At 37.4% G+C, this 19,265-nt stretch overlaps 1 long non-coding RNA gene across 1 annotated transcript in view; it reads left to right on the top strand.

Moving 5' to 3' along the window:
* The first annotated feature begins 1,625 nt into the window (after nucleotides 1-1,625).
* LOC128640986 (uncharacterized) overlaps nucleotides 1,626-19,265 on the top strand; it is a 43,269-nt gene continuing 25,629 nt past the window's right edge. Inside the window, exon 1 of the long non-coding RNA XR_008399420.1 lies at nucleotides 1,626-1,652. This is a non-coding gene — a long non-coding RNA (uncharacterized LOC128640986). The remainder of the gene's footprint in view (nucleotides 1,653-19,265) is intronic.

The raw sequence follows: 19,265 nt of genomic DNA, 5'->3' as shown, positions 1-19,265 counted from the left end.
ATGTTACCCAGTATTTATGATATTTTAAACAATATGATAGATTTGACTGCCTTTTTGTATGTAATCCATATACACACTATTTATATACTATCATCATACTCATTAAGTAAGGGGGCATTCAGTTGGCTTAATATTACCCTTATATTTAGTACATGATGTTATCCATTGGTCAATGCTGCCCCATACCATATCAGAAAGCCACCTATTATGATCTTTGTCAGGTATTATGCATATGCATATATATATATCATCACATTTAACAGGCATCCACGGGACTGTGTAACAATGTCATACTCAGCGCATATAAAGGCAAATATAAATATCTTATGCGGAAACATAATATTATCACAACAGGGTAACTTATTAAGACTGTCGGACTCCGTGTTGGTTACACACATCAGAGGTACTGGGAGTCATTCATCTCCACACGACCTAGATATGACATTACATACAGTGCATACTAAGGCAGATTTTGTTGTCTTATGCGTAATGCATGACACTATTGTAAAAAGGTTGTTTGTGGAGAATGCTGGACCCCGTGTTGTTTTAACATATTACAGGTACTGGAAGTCGATCGTCATTTTTGACAGATGATAATACACGCAATTATTACTTATTTTGCCCTGTCAAAATTGAGTCAAACAAGTCCCGTCCGCCCCTTCTCTCACTACGTCACAATGAGCTTTCGGCTAATCATAAGAGAGGCGAACTATACGCCCACACCCAGTTAGTTGATTAGCTCGGATTGGTTTAATAGAGGGTGTTGCATAAAACTGTTTAAGGATTGGAGGATAGCTACTCTTACTGATGGTATATAAATGGGTGGCACCTGGGCTTCGGCTTGTCCATATTTACATTGATAAAGGCCGTATGCAAGGCCGAAACACGTCTGTGTTATTTAGTGCACTTTATTGTGTATTATTTTTTACACTTAGCTCATGTTTATCACCCCTGGCACCTGATGCTGACGACAGCTGATATCGACCAGGAAACAGGGGGGGTGTCTTCACATGGTGTTTTAAATAATTGGCTATTTAGGTATTGTTACTTTCATAGAGGTGTTTTCCCTCATATTTTACTATACCCAATAAAGTTTATTCTTTTAACAGTTACCTTATATCTTAGGAAAGAGTGCTATATCAAACCCCTACTTTTGTCCTTCCCCGTTTGTTTATAAACCATTCCAGATATCACACTTGCAAGACAAATTTGACCTCGCTAGACATAGCACTTTTGCATACCTTCAATCCACTCATTATGCTCACAAATTGCTATTTGAGGGACTTAGCTGTAGGACCAATACTCCAATAGACAAAGGCGGCCCGGGTGCATCCTCCTCAAACCTTAGGCTTCTCATCCCCTACAGCTTCAAAATATAACCCTGCCTGCCAATTGTACTAGACTTGTTGACCCCCCAGGAGACAAGTTAAACGAATTCTTAATACCTTGTTATTTTTTACACATGTTTTTGGTTGTTTAAACTTGATGGAATGGAATGTGATCCCCTTCCCTCCCCTTCCCCCTCCCCTCACCTTCCCCCTCCCCTCACCTCGCCCCTGTTCCTCCCCGCCCACTCCAAAAGTTGCATAAAATACCTGAGTGGAGATTATCCACATGCTGGGAACCTCTTCAAGATGCATCTATCACATAATGTAAGCCTCTGATTACGACACTGCTTTTATGTAAATTGAGTTGTTGCAAATTTATGTGAAACATTTTATTCCTCATTGTGGTGCCCCTATTTGGGTTCCCAATAAATAAAGATATATAAAAATAAATGAACAAAATTAAAAAATCCTTACTTGAAATTAAAATAAAAAATCCTAACATTGCATAAAAAAAAAACTAAGATTAAATTAAAATAAAAAATCTAATATTGCAAAATTTAAAAATAAATAAAACTAATCTAATACCCCTATAAAAATAAAAGGCAACCCCAAAATAAAAACAGACCCTAATCTGAGAATAAACTACCAATAGCCCTTAAAATTACCTTTTGTGGGGCATTGCCCTGAAGTAATCAGCTCTTTTACATAAAAACACTACAAATTAACCCTTAACAGTAAAACAACCCACCCACCCAACCTCCCAAAATAAAAAAGACCTAACTCTAAAAAAACCTAAGCAACCCATTGCCCCTAAAGGGGCATTTGTATGGGCATTGATTGATTTTGTATGGGAAATCAGCTATTTAGTGCCTATTAAAAATAAAAGAAATCTAAATCATAATCTAAAAAACAAACCCACCCAAAAAAACAAAAAAAAAAACCTAACACTAACACTGACATAGGTGCTCACCATTTCTGAAGTCCGGCAGTGAAGGACTTCTTTCAGGAAGCTCCATCTTCATCCATTGCGGGACCATCTTCATTCTTCTTGCCAGAAGTGCGGAGTGGCCTTCGCAGATGCACTGATCCGGAGTGCTGGTCCTCCTCACCGGCGGTGGTCTTCAGCAACGTAGACGAACTCTTCATATGATCATCCGCCGCACACTGAAGATTGAATGCAAGGTACCCCTTTTATTTCAGGGTACCTTGCATTCCTATTGGCTGAAATTTTCAAATCAGCCAATAGGATGAGAGCTACTGAAATCCTATTGGCTGATTTGAACAGCCAATTGTACTGACAATGTTTGTCTATTAAGATTTCATGGCTATGTGCACTAGTTAGCAATGGGGGTGGCTGAAATACCTGAACTCAGCAATTACTAGGGTTGTCCACATACTTTTAGCCATATAGTGTAATTATTATTATCATCAATATTATTACTGTAGATTTTTTTAAAGACACCCAAGATGAATATATTTTCCCTCCTCTAGTTTTCACACTTCCCAATTATCTATTTACTTATGGTCTGTTACCTTAACTTTAGATTATTTTATTATTACTTTATTATATATTATTATTTTTTTTTTTTTTTTTTTTTTTTTTGTCTCATATCTTTAGACTCAACCATTTCATTATTCTACAGTCAAGGGCTCCATTTATTTAGCTGCGGATGCTGCTTCGAAAGCCCCATCGTTTCAGATCCGCCTGAAACAGAAGTTAAGAAGCAGCAGTCATAAGACCGCTGCTCCTTAACGTCTCTGCAACCTTTTAGGTGGCGGACTGAAATCATCCCAATCCAATACGATCGGGATGATTGATGGCCCCTGCTAGTGGCCGATTGACCGCCAGTGAGCGGCATTGCACAAGCATTTCACCAGAAATGCTTGTGCAATGACAAATGCCGACAGTGTATGCTGTCGGCATTTAGCGAGGTCGAGCAGACATGATTCGCTACAGCGAATCATGTCCGCTTGCCTTTTAATAAATCTACCCCATAGTCTTCAACATTTAATGTCAATGAGAATGTTGCTCTTCCCTCTATTAGTTTGGGTTTTATAGTTTTGTTCCTCTTGGTTTCTGGCTGCTTTTTTTTTTGCACTAATAATCTGGTGTCATTTTAGCATCAAACAAGAAAGATCGCGTTGGGGTGTTTACAGGACTGTATATGGACATTACACCTCCAATTGGTCCTTTTCAATAATTCTTAAACTATGTATGTTCTTTGTCTGTTGATCTCTGATAATTCATCTGATAAACAAAATATTATTCAGCGTCTTTAATAAAATTTAGATTGTTCCATCAATTATTGAGGATAATCCAAATTGAATATCCATTACTGTAAACATTCTTCCACAGTAAAATCAACCAAATTGTGTAACTCCTCAATTTTTTTTGGCTAAAACTAGGATTCAGGGATGTGATTTCTTATGTTAAATGGGTTGTCTTTCTAATGGTATTTATGTAAGTTCAATTGGTAGTTTTTTTTATTGTTAATCGGGTTAAACTTGTTGGACTTTGTCTTTTTTTCAACCTTATCTATTATGTTACTATGATTTCAATTGGGTGTCTATGCATTTTATTTTGTATGTATATAACTGCACATATCAGTTATTTGTGAGTTTGTAATGTTTTTGCCTTTACTTCATCCATCATCATGATTTGCCTGTATTCACCTTATATATTTTGTGTATGCAGGTGCACCATTTGTTTGGTATGCGTCGCTATGGAAACACCCAGAACACATCATGAAAACATTTTTTGTTTTTCAGATAGACAAGAATTTTCACATTCTTGCATGATTTCCAGCACAGAGAATAAATAGCAGATTGTTTTTCATGGGCCTCTCAGTTATCTCCTGCAATTTCAGTTCTTAAGGGAACATTGCACTTTGATGGTTATTATTATATAAGAGACATGAAAATACTGTAGATATGTTAAGCATAGAGCAAATTATATGCAAACTTTGTATTTGGTAGAGAGTTTTGTTTTGCAGCACTTGTTAATGTACATACATATGCATATCATTTGCAGATGTTTAAATTAAAGGGATACACTTTTTGAGAAGAATTTGTCATGGGCTTTGCGCAACAGATTAGGGTTTTCGTGTTTTTTTTTTCCTTTTTGTCTTCTCCATTGACATTTGCAACTTGTAATACCTGCGCAACAACAAATGCAAAAAAATCCATAATGCGTGCAGTGTTTTCACAACTGATTTGCAGCTCGACTTGTAATCTTGCCCTTAGGGAATGACACCTGCAACGTGTGAAAGTCTCTTTTGTAAAACACTTTTAATCCACACAGCGTCCAAGCTGCTGCTGTCATGTAGTGCAGACCCTTCCTTGTTATCCACCTGCTGACAACTCCTGCGTGTCACTTGTAATCTAGCCCACAATTGCCAGTTTTGAGGACACAGAGGTTATGGCATTCAGAATGCCAGATGAAGGGACCTCAATGTGCTAAAAGCTTTCAATTGTATCCACTATTAGCTATTAAATGTATCACCTGTATATCGCTTTTGTTATGTTCTTACAAAAGGATTTTTACTTTTCTTTCAGGTCTCAAAACACAAAATTTTACAGTCGCTAAAAAATAATTATATTTCTTTTAAAGATTATAATATTAATGTTAACCTGAGCATTCCAGAATGTATTGCTTTCCAGTACACAATACAATAAGTATAAAACCGCCAGGCAGAGATTGTCATTTGAATTAAAATAGCCATCCATTTAAAACTGTTGCACTATAACAAAATTGTAGAAGAGGGGCCACGTCTAATTGTAGTGCAATGTTTTCGTATCCTGGTGTAGTGCAATGTTCTCGTATCCTGGTGTAGTGCAATGTTCTCGTATCCTGGTGTAGTGCAATGTTCTCGTATACCTCTCTTGTGGTCAGACCTACATATTGAAGATTACAGGTAGTGCAGGTAATCACATATATCACATACATTGATGAACAATTTAAACTAGATGTAAAATGAAAAATTCAGAAGAATCCCTCTCCAACCACCAATTATTCACAAGCCTTGTAACTCCTACACCACATCTGTGCTTAAAGAGACATAAAACCCCAAAAAATGATTTCATGATTTAGATAGAACATACAATTTTAAACAACTTACCAATGTAATTCTATTATCACATTTTCTTTGTTTTCTTTTTATCCTTTGTTGGAAAGCTGGAAGCTAAGTTTAGGAGTGTGCACGTGTCTTCAGTACTATATGGCTGCAGTGTTGCAACAATGTTATACATTAGTAGGAGCACTATATGGCAGCACTATTTCCTGTCATGTAGTGCCCCAGACATGTTTGCGCTACCTATCTAGAGATCTGTTCAACACAGAATAGCATAAGAACAAATTTAATAATAGAAATAAATAGACATGTGCATTTCGTTTCGGCCGAATTTCGTTTTCAGCCAAATTTTGGCCAATTCAGAGATTCGAATGCATCCGCATTTCTGAATCGACACCATAACTAAAATCCAGAAAAATTCCAAAAATGAATAAATCAGTTTCCGAATTTTCTGATCAATCCTTTATTCATATTCTGAATTTTTCATTGTTCTAATTTAAACCGCAGTTCCCTGACATCGCTGACACTAACTAAATCACTAAATAAAGCTATTAGCCCTAAACCGCCATTCCCCAACATCGCCAACACCAACTAAATCACTAAATAAAGCTATTAACCCTAAACACTGTTCCCCGACATCGCAACACTAAGCCTATTAACCCCTAAACCGCAGTTCCCCGACATCGCCAACACTAATGGAAACACTAAATAAACCTATTAACCCCTAAACCGCCATTCCCTAACATCGCCAACACTAACTAAACCTATTAACCCCTAAGCCTCTGTTCCCAAACATCGCCAACACTAGCTAAACCAATTAATCCCTAAACCGCCAGCCCCTACATCGCAACAACCTAAATGAAACTATTAACCCCTAAACCTAACACCCCTAACTTTAACATAATTAAAATAGACCGAAATTAAAGTCACAATTATTAACTAACTACCTGTTTAAAAATTAATACAAATTTACCTGTGAAATAAAAATAAAACCTAAGCTAGCTACAATATAACTATTTACTAACTACCTAGTTAATATAAATGCAAACTTACCTGTGAAATAAAAATAAAACCTAAGCTTAAACTAATAAATCCTAACATTACTAAAAATACAAAACCTAACATTACTAAAAAATTAAAACTACAACTACAAAAAATACTAAACACCTAAAATTACAAAAAATAAAAAAAACTACCATTACAAAAAATAACAAATGAAATTATGCAAAATAATACAAATTATTCCTATTCTAATACACCGTTTAAAAATAAAATAAAAAAAAAATAGAAAAAATCCTAATCTATAATAAACTACCAAGGGCTCTTAAAGGGGCCTTTTGTAGGGCATTGCCCTTAAGTTAACAGCTCTTTTGCAAACACATAAAAACAAACCCCCCTAACATTACAAACCCCCATTCCCCCAAACCCACAAAATAAAAAAAAACCTAACTAAAAAAACGAATCTACCCATTGCCCTGAAAAGGAAATTTGTATGGGCATTGCCTTTAAAAGGGCATTCAGCTCTTTTTCGGCCCATTAAAATAAAAAAAGCCCTAATCTAAAAAAAAAAAGGAAATTTGTATGGGCATTGCCCTTAAAAGGGCATTCAGCTCTTTTTCGGCCCATTAAAATAAAAAAAGCCCTAATCTAAAAAAAAAAAACACCCCAAAAAAACAAAAAAAATACCTAACACTAACCCCAAAATCAGTACTCACAGTTGCTGAAGTCCGGGGAAAGATCTTCATCCCAGCGACGAAGCATCTTCATCCAGGTGGCTCCATCTTCATCCATCGCGGGACCGGCATCTTCTTCATCCCTGCGGAGGCGGAGCGGTCGATGCGTGGAGGCGGAGGTCCAGGCGGAGTTCTATCGGTTCCACGTGGAGGTCCTCTTTATGCGATCGTCCGCTGCACACTGAGGATTCAATGCAAGGTACCCCTTTTATATTGGGGTACCATTGCATTCCTATTGGCTGAAAAATGTTAATCAGCCAATAGGAATGAGAGCTGCTTAAATCCTATTGGCTATAGCGAATCATCTGCCCAACATCGATAAATGCCGACAGCATATGCTGTCGGCAATTATCATTGCACAAGCATTTCTTGGGAAATGCTTGTGCAATGCTTGTGCCGCCCATCGGATCAGGATGATTGCAGTCTGCCACCTCAGAGGTGGCGGACGGGTTAAAGAGCAGCGGTCTTACGACCGCTGCTTCTTAACTCCTGGGTCCAGTGAGCCTATGAGCAGCATACGCTGCTTAATAAAGCTGCCCCTTGGTGTGGTTCAAATCGCATCAGTGCCTACATGATGAGCATCCCCACCTGCACAATGAGCCCCTGCAAGCTGGAAATAGTGGTGCGTGATGAATATGTTATATTCCTGTATATCCTCCATTAGTCACGTGCGCAGTAAAAGTGATCATTAAAAATAGTAGACAAAAAAGACACAAGAAAAGAGTTGCACACTAATAAGTTAATTCACTAGAGAACAGGTGCTTCCTAGAAAAATACATATGAAACAACATAGAAAAGGAAGTGGGGATTTCACAATAAGAAATTCCCAAAAGTCTAGGGAATTTACAGCAGATCCCCTGCTCATCCTGACTTACCCCTGATGTTTGGACGCTCTAAGAACGAGGCAGCTAGGAGGGGCGACCGCGTGAACAAATACAGGTAGAATATGTTATACGCATCTGTACACCGAATGCTACTGTCTTAAAAGAAAACAGCACCTGTGAATAAAGACGCGTGTTTCTATTGCTCCTCCTATGCTATGCCTTTAAAGCACTATTTGACTCAGTAACAATTGGGGTTCAAGTCTGAAGTAACTGGTCTCTATACACCGGGGACTGTATAACTGCATCCACTTTTTGCATTTACGCTGCACCTATTGGATTACAAATATCTGCAAGTCTTAAACGGACTGTTTTTGGTTTATTTCCCCTGGTGCACCAGATAATAACTTTTTGGCCAGTACCTTATAACACTGTTTTGTGTGGGATCCACTGTATGAATGTGAATGTGTGTATTGTGTATTTAGTTAATAAATATTTATATCGTTTTTGACATACAGCTTTTGTTGTGCATTTATTTAATTTTACAGTTGTGCTGGATTTACCTAGACTTTTGGGAATTTCTTATTGTGAAATCCCCACTTCCTTTTCTATGTTGTTTCATATGATCATTAAAAATATAGGTAGCCCTCAGTTTACACTGGGGTTAGGTTCCAGAAGGAATGGTTGTAAATCGAAACCGTTGTAAATTGAAACCCAGTTTATAATGTAAGTCAATGGGAAGTGAGGGAGATAGGTTCCAGGCCCCTCTCAAAATTGTCATAAGTAACACCTAATACATTATTTTTAAAGCTTTGAAATGAAGACTTTAAATGCTAAACAGCATTATAAACCTAATAAAATATTCACACAACACAGTATATATAATTAAACTAAGTAAAATGAACAAAAACATTTGCTAAACAGCATTATAAACCTAATAAAATAATCACACAACACAGACTTCACTTGCATTTTTCTGCAAACAGTTCTTTCTATGCATTCCAATCTGGACTGATTTATAGACAGGAAGATCTTGTTCCTTTTAAATCTGCTCAATAGCTCAGGTCTGGTTAAACTGATTAATTTCAGCTTGCTTGGCTGCAACACAAGCGGAAAGCTCCACCTACTGGCTATTTTAATAAATGCACTGCTTCTCAATGCTTTTCAATAGCAGTCACATGACTGGAAAAAAAGTTTGTTATTCTGAAACGGTGTAAATTGAACCGTTGTAAAACGAGGGCCACCTGTACTCACTTTTACTAGAAACATTTTTACCTAATAAATTATATGGTAACAAATGCCTCTAACCAAAATTTAAATGAATTAATATACATTTCACAACACAACATAAAACTCAGCACTCCTGATTAATGAGAAAAGGCTAAACTTTATTAATAAACCTAAACAAAGAAAAAATGTGTACCCAAAATTCTTGCCATTCCAAACATACATCAGTCATACACACATAAAAAAAGATTACACCCCAGGCATCCCTAGGGGAATCAAAAATATGCTGCCATCTTGAAAGAAAAAAAGGTCTGAAGGACGTAAAAATTCCAATGTTAAATGTAATCTTTGTAATCCCAAAGCTGAGGGTATTGATAAACAAAGTCAACGTCCATAAATCTCATCTGCTAAATTATTGCATCAAAGCTAAATGAAGCACTCTATGAACCCTTTCGTGGATGTATACACATAGATCTCGGATGGATCCTGACAGTTAAATCTTACTGCATACAACGCCTTTTATCAGCGTGTTTGTCACATTTACTCCGTACAGCAATCGATGCGTTTACACTGTAGAATATTCCCAAGGCTATACATATGGCAATCTTAATGCAAACAGCAATGAAATATCCCGTTGTATGTAGCTGTCAATGTCACTAATCAGTGTACCAATATGTTAGCAGGGTGTAGCAATTGATTTCTTAACATGCATGTTAGTGTAAAACCCAATACTTGCGATTCCGTTTGTGTCACTTCCAAACTCTGTGCATACGTCACTCCCAACTTTAATCCACTTTCGCGGCAGGGTAGAGTTAACAGAAATGTAGCAATTAGTAACAGCATGAATGTTAATGAAAAGCCAAATACATGCGTTCACACTGCAGGGTGTTCCCAAAGCTATACATACGGCAATCTTGATTCAAACAGCAATGAAATGTCCCGCTGTATATGGTTGTCAATGTCACTTATCAGTATACCAGTATGTTAGCAGGGTGTAGCAATTAATTTGTCAACATGCATGTTAGTGTAAAACCCAATACTTGCGGTTCCGTTTGTGTCACTTCCAGACTCTGTGCATACGTCACTCCCAACTTTAATCCACTTGCGGCAGGGTAACTCCGTGACTCACACACCATAAGCTGAAGGAATCTGGAAACTAGAGGCTATTCATTGAATACAGCATCTCAGAATGCCCATATATCAGATGGATCTTTATAGAAAGATGAACAGCATAACCAAACAACTCTGACGCGCGTTTCAGAAATCCGCCCTTTTTCAAGGAGTATACGTCATGAAGGAAACCACCTCTTCAAATAGGCCTTAATAAGATCTTATTGGTTGAGTCAGACACTCCTTCCATATACGTAACCATCATTCATACTCTCCCTATTTATTAAAGGTGGAATTGTGAAACTAAATCAATATAAAAAAAAATTACAATATATAAGAAAAATTTAAGACTGATTAACAGTAACAGTATTGCAGCTAGATCCAAACTAAATCTAAACGATCATTAAATAAAAGACTCCCTATAACTTAACATTTCCTAAAATTTACAATGTATATACATTACACAGTATTGCATATAGGGGAACAGAGATTTATATTTTATTCTTGATTTTTTTTTTTATACATTTCAGTTTTGTCTGTAATGCCCCTTTAAGACTCCTTAGATGAAGACTGCCTTCAAATTTTTTAAATGAACTGAAGTGCGATGCTGAACATTTCTTACCATAACCTAATTACTTGCAAAAATATGACCAATTTTGATTGTTAAAATGTTGGATTTGCTTATCAGAAGGAATTCCTATGATTCTTTATCTTACCACAATGTACTGTTGGGACATTTTAGAATTTTAAAGATATGTGCTGTACTGTAACACATGTACCAATGGACATATGTTTTGTTTTATACTTATCTTGTCATATAAAGCACTGACTGTTCTGATGATGTCTATTTTTATTATTACATATCCTAAGAAACATACGGCCAGATTACGAGTTTTGCGTTATGAGCAGTGCGGTGCTAACGTGCAGTTTTTTTCTCACTGCTCACTTACCTGCAGCGCTGGTATTACGGGCTTTTACAAAACCGGCGTTAAAAGACAAGAAGTGAGTGAAGAGCAAAATTGAGCTCCATACCGCACTTCAATACCAGCGCTGCTTAAGTCAGCGGTGAGCCGGTCGTACGTGCTCGTGCACGATTTCCACATAGACATCAATGGGGAGAGCCGGCTGAGAAAAAGTCTAACACCTGCAAAAAAGCAGCGTAAATCTCAGTAACGCAGCCCCATTGATTCCTATGGGGAAATAAAAGTTACGTCTACACCTAACACCCTAACATGAACCCCGAGTCTAAACACCCCTAATCTTACACTTATTAACCCCTAATCTGCCGCCCGACATCGCCGACACCTACATTATACTTAGTAACCCCAAATCTGCCGCTCCGGACATCGCAGCCACCTACATTATATTTATTAACCCCTAATCTGCTGCCCCCAACATCGCCGACACCTACATTATATTTATTAACCCATAATCTGTCGCCCCCAATGTTGCCGCAACCTACCTACACTTATTAACCCCTAATCTGCCGCCCCCAACGTTGCAGCCACTATTCTAAATTTATTATCCCCTAAACCTAAGTCTAACCTTAACCCTAACACCCCCTAACTTAAATATAATTAAAATAAATCTAAATAAAAATTACTATTATTACCTAAATAATTCCTATTTAAAACTAAACAATTGCCTATAAAATAAACCCTAAGCTAGCTACAATATAACTAATAGTTACATTGTAGTTATCTTAGGGTTTATTTTTATTTTACAGGCAAGTTTGTATTTATTTTAACTAGGTAAAATAGTTATTAAATAGTTATTAACTATTTAATAACTACCTAGCTAAAATAAATACAAATTTACCTGTAAAACAAAACCTAACCTAAATTACACTAACACCTAACACTATACTACAATTAAATAAATGACCTAAATTAAATACAATTAAATAAATTAAATTAAATTAGCTAAATCACAAAAAACAAACACTAAATTTCAGAAAATAAAAAACAAATTACAAGATATTTAAACTAATTACACCTAATCTAATAGCCCTATCAAAATAAAAAAAGCCCCCCCAAAATAAAAAAACCCTAGCCTAAACTAAACTATCAATAGCCCTTAAAAGGTCAGCTCTTTTACATGTAAAAAAAAATACAAACAACCCCCCCAACAGTAAAACCTACCACCCACACAACCAACCCCCCAAATAAAAGCCTAACTAAAAAACCTAAGCTCCCCATTGCCCTGAAAAGGGCATTTGGATGGGCATTGCCCTTAAAAGGGCATTTAGCTCTATTGCAGGCCCAAAGCCCTAACCTAAAAAATAAACCCATCCAATACACCCTTGAACTTCAATCCTATTGGCTGATTGGATCAGCCAGTAGGATTGAGCTTGCATTCTATTGGCTGTTCCAATCAGCCAATAGAATGCAAGCTCAATCCTATTGGCTGATTGGATCAGCCAATAGGATTGAACTTTAATCCTATTGGCTGATTGCATCAGCCAATAGGATTTTTTCTAACTTAATTCCGATTGGCTGATAGAATTGTATCAGCCAATCGGAATCTAAGGGACGCCATCTTGGATGACGTCACTTAAAGGTACCTTCATTCATCTTTAGTCGTCGGATGAAGAGGATGCTCCGCTTTGGATGTCTTGAAGATGGAGCCGCTCCACGTCAGATGGATGAAGATAGAAGATGCCGTCTGGATAAAGACTTCTGCCCGTCTGGAGGACCACTTCGCCTGGCTTGGATGAAAAGTTCTCCCGGATTCGTTGAGGACTTTGGCCCGGTTGGATGAAGACTTCTGCCGCTTCCTTGAGGATGGATGTCGGATCTTCAGAACAGTAAGTCGATCTTCAGGGGGTTAGTGTTAGGTTTTTTTAAGGGTATATTGGGTGGGTTTTATTTTTAGGTTAGGGACTTTGGGCCGCAAAAGAGCTAACTGCCATTTTAAGGGCAATGCCCATCCAAATGCCCTTTTCAGGGCAATGGGGAGCTTAGGTTTTTTTTAGATAGTATTTTATTTGGGGGGTTGGTTGTGTGGGTGGTGGGTTTTACTGTTGGGGGGGTTGTTTGTATTTTTTTTTTACATGTAAAAGAGCTGATTACTTTGGGGCAATGCCCCGCAAAAGGCCCTTTTAAGGGCTATTGGTAGTTTAGTTTAGGCTAGGGTTTTTATTTTATTTTGGGGGGGCTTTTTTATTTTGATAGGGCTATTAAATTAGGTGTAATTAGTTTAAATATCTTGTAATTTGTTTATTATTTTCTGTAATTTAGTGTTTTTTTGTACTTTAGCTAATTTAATTTAGGTAATTGTATTTAATTTAGTTAATTTATTTAATTATAGTGTAGTGTTATTGTAATTTAGGTTAGATTTTATTTTACAGGTACTTTTGTATTTATTTTAGCTAGGTAGTTATTAAATAGTTAATAACTATTTAATAACTATTCTACCTAGTTAAAATAAATACAAACTTGCCTGTAAAATAAAAATAAACCCTAAGCTAGCTACAATGTAACTATTAGTTATATAGTAGCTAGCTTAGGGTTTATTTTATAGGTAAGTATTTAGTTTTAAATAGGAATTATTTAGGTAATGATAGGAATTTTTAGTTAGATTTATTTTAATTATATTTAAATTAGGGGGTGTTAGGGTTAGGTTTAGACTTAGGTTTAGGGGTTAATACATTTATTATAGTGGCTGCGACGTTGGGGGCGGAAGATTAGAAATTAATAAATGTAGGTAGGTGGCGGCGATTTGGAGGGACGGTAGATTAGGGGTTAATAATATTTAACCAATGTTTGCGAGGCCGGAGTGTGGCGGTTTAGGGGTTAATATGTTTATTATAGTGGCGGAGACGTTGGGGCGGCAGATTAGGGGTTAATAAATGTAGGTAGGTTGATGCGAAATTGGGGGCGGCAGATTAGGGGTTAATAAATATAATGTAGGTGTTGGCGATGTTGGGGGCAGTAGATTAGGGGTTCATAAGTATAATGTAGGTGGCAGCGGTGTCCGGAGCGGCAGATTAGTGGTTAATAAATATAATGTAGGTGTCGGCGATGTCGGGGGCGGCAGATTAGGGGTTAATAAGTGTAAGATTAGGGGTGTTTAGACTCGGGGTTCATTTTAGGGTGTTAGGTGTAGACATAACTTTAGTTTCCCCATAGGAATCAATGGGGCTGCGTTAAGGAGCTTTACGTTGCTTTTTTGCAGGTGTTAGACTTTTTCTCAGCCGGCTTTCCCTGTTGATTCCTATGGGGAAATCGTGCACGATTACGTACGACCAGCTCACCGCTGACTTAAGCAGCGCTGGTATTGGAGTGCGTTGCTCAACGCTCACTTCTTGCCTTATAACACCGGGTTTGCAAAAACCTGTAATACCAGCGCTGTAGGTAAGTGACCGGTGAGACAAAACTGCTCATTAGCACCGCACAGCTCAAAACAAAAAAACCCGTAATCTAGCCGAGGGAAATTAGAGTCATCTGAGTAACACATATGCAGTACAGATGTAAATTGGGTCACAGCCATATCTTTTTAATATGCTCCAACTCCTTCTGAGCCCTGTCTCCCTTATGAAGATTTTGAAGTTGTCCACAGCAGCCACTGAACAATCTGTCCTCAGGGACTAGATGTGCACAAACATGCACTTGAAGTTAGTTTTAAAATCAGTTTAAACAAATTAAAGTTCTTATTGGGCAAAAACATACTGTAGCATTCTTATACAGTTTTCCATATTCAAGATGAAATTTTTATGTCACTAATGATTGATTGTATTCTTTAATAATACATATCACATGGATTAGTTTATGGCAAAGTTATTTTGTGTTTCACTATCACTAATACAACCTTTAGAAATACTGTTATATAATGAGGCAGGAACGTGGTGAATTATAAAGAACAATTTAATGTATTTTCTGAGGTAAAATATGATCCCTTCACAGAGCTTATCCCGATATTTACAAGTAGAGAACCATACAACTCATGTGCTTGTTCTCACCAGATCAGCATATTGTTGTTGTTTTTTTTAATTATGTGTATTTTATGTGTGTATGATACATATTAATAACAAAAAAAAAACACTTTTCTGCAGATTTATGAAATATCTTGATGACTTTAACCAGCAGTTTAACAGTTAATACTGCAACTGATTAAAGTCACCAAGTCACTTTTAACCATGTGTGTGTGACTTTTTTCCAGCAGTATAGATGGCAATTACAGCTAGATTCATTGGTGTCAGTGGGTGAAGGGATCAGCTTTAGAGTTCCACACAGTCTCTCAGCTGCAGGGTAAACAACCCCTTTCTGAGCTGGACCATGGCTATGAGCAGCCTTCCTTAACAAATGACCTTTGTTTTTTGCAGGCATACCTGCTCAGCTAGCCTGCTTCTCTGCCTTCTGTAACTAAAAGGGCACCTCTGAAGGCAGAAGAGGGAGGAGCAGTTCAGGACTTTTCCTGCATGACAGGGAAGGCAGCAAATCACATAGCAGCTGCTGCTTCCTCCTTCCACACTCACTCCCTATGTGCATTGCAGCTGTGGGCGGGAGCTCCACCCTCCACCTCTGATTTGAGGTTTTTAGCTGCAAAGCATTCTGGAACTTGTAGATTCCTGCAGTATAGCATTAAAAAGTACTTTACTCACGAAATACATGGCATTTTGGCATTGTCACATCTCGGACCCCCCTTGGGCATGGGGTCCCTGACTGGAGTCACCCCCTGATGGCAGCCCTGGTAACTCATAACTGTCCAGGGAAACATGGCAAAGGTAGCAATGGTATATGTCTGGCTTCTGCAGGAAAAGATAAGATATCAAACTGCAAAATAGAGAGGAATATGTGGCACAGCTAGGTTTGTGAAGCCTGCAATGTGCTCTTTCAGTTTTCCAGACTGAACAATTAACAGTTTTCAGGCTTAAAAGGGACATTAAACTCCTCAATATATTAATATAAATGGTTTAATTACATCTAGTAAAACAACTTTGCAATATACTTTCATTATTTATTTTGTTCTCCTTTCCTGTAATTTAAAGGGACAGTCAACACCAGAGTTTTTGTTGTTTAAAAAGAAAGATAATCCCTTTATTACCCATTCCCCAGCTTTGCATAACCAACACTGTTATAGAAATACACTTTTTACCTCTGTAATTACCTTGTATCTAAGCCTCTGCAGACTGCCCTCTTATTTCAGTTCTTTTGACAGACTTGCATTTTAGCCAATCAGTGCTCACTCCAGGGTAATGTCACGTGCATGAGCTCATTGTTATCTATATGAAACACATGAACTAACGCCCTCTAGTGGTCAAAATGCATTCAGATTAGAGGCAGTCTTCAAGGTCTAAGAAATTAGCATATGAACCTCCTAGGTTTAGCTTTCAACTAAGAATACCAAGAGACCAAAGCAAAATTGGTGATAAAAGTGAATCGGAAAGTTGTATAAAATTACATTTCATATTTAAATCCTATTTAATTTCATGAATCATGAAATCATGAAATCTGAATATTTTGGGCTTTACAAATTCATGTTAAACAGGGAAGTGCAGACACAGCAATATACCACAGCCATTGGTCTCACACTCTAGTAAGCCATTTATAACCATTACTAATTGGCCTCAGCAGAAAAAGTAACCTAAGTTACAATATGTATAACACATGTACAAATTATTCTCAGGCTAATCTTTGCTCTGAATACATAATTCAAGCACTGATTTATTTAGGGCCAGATTTTTAGTGGAGCGCAATATATTGCTTTCGCTAAAGCAATATTTGTGTTCCACTTGGTAAAACCAGCTCATGCTAATGTGCACTGGTATTACAAGTTAGATGTAATGCGAACGCAACCTCACATTCGCATGGCATGGAAGCATTGCACTCACGAGAGAATGCTTCCAAAGACCCCAATTGGAGCCTCGTTCTGATGCCGTTAGAGACAGCACAGAACTTAGGCGCATTGAAGGGGGTAAGTAGCGCATGCAATGGCAGCAGTTTGTAAATATATATGTATATGATTATATGCATATATATTTATGTGTTAATATGTGTGTATACACAAATATACATGAATATAAGCATATACATACTGTATATATTTACTGGAACATTTTTTTACCATACTGATAAGCAAAAGTAACAAAATAAAAATACGGTCTGCATAATATAAGTACAATAAAATGCATACATAAGGACTATAGCAATGAACAAATATTCAGTATATATGAAATCTCCATTTTGTATTGTATGTTCTCCTTAGTACACTTGGGGGCACTTTTGTACCTCCAACAAACTGATAAATCAAAGGATGGAGAGCTAGCAAACTATAGAGCAATGATATAGGTATGTGATAAGAAACATGGTATAAAATTCAGTGGGTAAGCACCGCTTAAAACTTAGAGTTAACATTAAAGACTTAATAACTGGTAACCTACTTTGAGCAATATAGGAGAAGAAAGTTGTTAAACTAAATTAGTCATATTGATATTCAAGAAGAGGACTTCCAAACGTTATTGGGGCTAGGTAGATAGGGGAAGGTGAGACTACAAACTCCAGGGCGATGTATAAGTTACTTGTTCCCATAAGTATATGTGTGCCCTATCCAAGATCTTATCCTAGTTTCTACTAGTTGTTTGCATTCATCCAATATTTGTAGCATCAAGATACGAACACTGTAATAAGAGAAAGTTCACTGCCTGAAATTTTAATAAAGTGGCAAAACTCCATTGTTTCGGCCACGGACAAGGAGGTACCTATATATATATATATATATATATATATATATATATATATATATATATATATATATATGTTCTAAGCTAGTGGGATTAAGTTAAAGGCTTGTGTAAAACAGTGACAAGAACATAACTATAGTATTTTCTCTACAAGACCTTCTGCATATGATAATAGGAAATGTAATATATATTAATTTATAAAAATCTTGGACAGTATCAAAATAACACTCTATAGCTAGTACTCAGTAGCATACCTAACCTGACATCCATAGCTCATTTTCTGTTAGGGATTAAAAATGTAATAAGATATAAGGAACATCTGAACTCAGAAATACAAAGACCACTTAAGTTAGTGTGCGATAACTTTGGGTGTATTAACCCATGCCTGCTCTCGGCAATTCAAATCTGCCAGTATCAAAGTCCTCATGGAGGATAGTGACATTCCATGGCATGTGAGGCGCTACTGAGGGATTGACCATGAGATCAGGCTGTGTGAACAAGTCCAGATGTGATTCCCTCAGCTTCGCTGCATCTATGTGGTCGCCAGAACCTGCACAGCTTAGTGAGTGTCCGTTGTAGACAAAAATGTACAATCCGTTGCTTTGACTGTCACTTTATCTGCATCATCCCATGACCTGCTTATGGTAACTGCGACATCCGCAACCTCCGTAGAGATTTTAACTGTTGGTAGGCTAATCCGATCTTGCTCCGCACCACTCCCCAGGCATTTCTCAGGTGCCGCCTTATGTAGCTTTGATATCAAAACAGCAAAAGTCTTATGTAATAGAGAGGTTAGTTCTTGATGGTGTTCATCCAGCACTTGGCACAGATGTGTTTCCAATCTGTCTAAAGAAAGCATGGTGGGAGCACAGAAATCTAACAATGTCACCCTCTTCTCCCAGGGTATAATATAGGTGATATAACAACAATTTGTGGGTTAGTGAGATAAATTCCCAATGTCTAGTTGCGGCTACATAACCCGGTAGCTCGGGGGGGGGGGGGGGAGGTACCAGATGCTTCACAACCAGACTCCGTTATAGGCCTCAGTTGCCTCGATTGATGGCCTGCAATATATCCCCTGCAATCTGTATATTAATAGAATCCACTGATTATCATAGGTTCAGCAATGCTTCTTTTTCAGCTGGATGTTTTTTAGATTCCCAGATAATTCTTAGATTGTGAGAACGCTCTCCGGGGTTTCAGAATATGCATCCTGTCATGGCTGCACCTAGCCCCCCCCCCCCATCTTTATTTTTTAATAAAATACATTACACAGTAATTTGGGGCACTTTTAT

This window comes from Bombina bombina, chromosome 1 (genome assembly GCF_027579735.1).
Source record: "Bombina bombina isolate aBomBom1 chromosome 1, aBomBom1.pri, whole genome shotgun sequence".
Lineage (NCBI taxonomy): Eukaryota > Metazoa > Chordata > Amphibia > Anura > Bombinatoridae > Bombina > Bombina bombina.
The sequence above is the reverse complement of the archived record's forward strand: the minus strand, read 5'-3'. Positions and strand labels throughout refer to the sequence as shown.